At 34.9% G+C, this 1,770-nt stretch overlaps 1 protein-coding gene across 9 annotated transcripts in view; it reads left to right on the forward strand.

Annotated features, from left to right (window-relative positions):
• The window catches only part of LOC106873989 (leucine-rich repeat-containing G-protein coupled receptor 4), a 115,567-nt gene that overhangs the window by 84,393 nt on the left and 29,404 nt on the right, over positions 1-1,770 (forward strand). The window lies entirely within an intron of this gene.

The raw sequence follows: 1,770 nt of genomic DNA on the forward strand, positions 1-1,770 counted from the left end.
TATATATATATATATATATATATATATATACACACACACACACATATATATATATATATATATATATATATATATATATATATATGTGTGTGTGTGTATATATATATATATATATAGATATGTAAATCAAAGGTGCAAGAACAACATACTCCGAAGTAACAATACATGTGCTGTTGGTGATATTTTTCTTTCTCTAGACTTTTCCATTTTCCTTTCTGATAAAGAGCTATTCTCAAAACACCAAACACTCTCTTTTTACCAAGCATCAAACTAATACATTCCATGTGCACCTCCTCTGGTTGTTTGTCAATGTTCGATTACTCAATTTGACTCTCTGTGTCTGTGTGTGTGTGTGTGTGTGTGTGTGTGTGTGTGAAGAATGAGAGCTCAACACTGTATTGGTGGATAAAGTGATTATTTGTGTATTAAGGCTCTCATTTGGGATAAATATATAAAAAAATTATATAATCAAAGATGGGCTGGTTATAACTGGAAAGCTTTTCTCTCACAAATGCTTTGTCAGGGTTTAATCAGAAGCTGAACAATAAATCCACACACACATACACACTGAACTATGGCTGTGTGAAGGTACAGATGTGGTTGTCATGTAAGAAATTTGCTTTCTAACCACATGGATCCAAGTTCAGTTCCACTTCACAGCACCTTGAGCAAGTGTTTTCTACTACAGCCCTGGGGCAACTAAGGCCTGTGAATGGATTTGGTAGATGGAAATTGAAAGAAACCCATTACATATGTGTGTATGTGTGTGTGTGTGTGTGTGTGTGTGTGTGTGTGTGTGTATCACTATGATCGACTGCTGGCCACTAAAGCTTTTTTCATTCTCTCTCTGTCTATTTTCTCATGTTCCTTTCTGTTGAAGAGCCTAGGCTCGAAATGTAAAAGACTTTCTCACTTTCCCGAGAGTTAAACAAATACACCTTTTTGTTGTTTACACATCTGTCTTCGTCTTTTGTTTTTTTGTAAATTCCAACTATACATATATATATATGTTTTTCTTTTATTTGTTTCTGTCATTTGACTGTGGCCATGCTGGACCACAACCTTTAGTCAAACAGATCAACCCCAGGACTTATTCTATGTAAGCCTAATACTTATTCTATCGGTCTCTTGTGATGAACCACTAAGTTATATATATATATTGAGTGGTTGGCGTTAGGAAGGACATCCAGCTGTAGAAACTCTGCCAAATTTAGATTGGAGCCTGGTGTTGCCACCCGGTTTCACCAGTCCTCAGTCAAATCGTCAAACCCATGCTAGCATGGAAAGCGGACGTTAAACGATGATGATGATGATGATATATAATACACATTAAGTACAGGATATCATCGAGTGAAAAATACGTAAACACACAATAGATAAGTATAGGACAAAATACGCAAAAAAGATAACTCGCTTGTAAGTTGTCGACTGTTTTACTACTCCTTATTTCATGCTTTTAACAACAATATAGGAAAACTTCACAAGACAGCAGCATCCAGAAATTTAAAAAATATAAAATTTGTGGAGAGTTAGGGCCTCGAGCAAACAACAACAGAATGGACATACAAAGTAAACAATCGACAAAGACAATCATTAAGGGCCATTAGGCCAAGACGAATTGTAATGGGCAACATCTGGGAGAAATTTTTTATGGAAATAGAATAAATAGAAAAAAAGAAAATAGTAGGAATAAAAAATGTCGGGAGGCAAGAGAAATGACATCCAGGCTGGTAGACGTCATCATAAATATATATATATATATATATATAT

This window comes from Octopus bimaculoides, chromosome 5 (genome assembly GCF_001194135.2).
Source record: "Octopus bimaculoides isolate UCB-OBI-ISO-001 chromosome 5, ASM119413v2, whole genome shotgun sequence".
Classification (NCBI taxonomy): domain Eukaryota; kingdom Metazoa; phylum Mollusca; class Cephalopoda; order Octopoda; family Octopodidae; genus Octopus; species Octopus bimaculoides.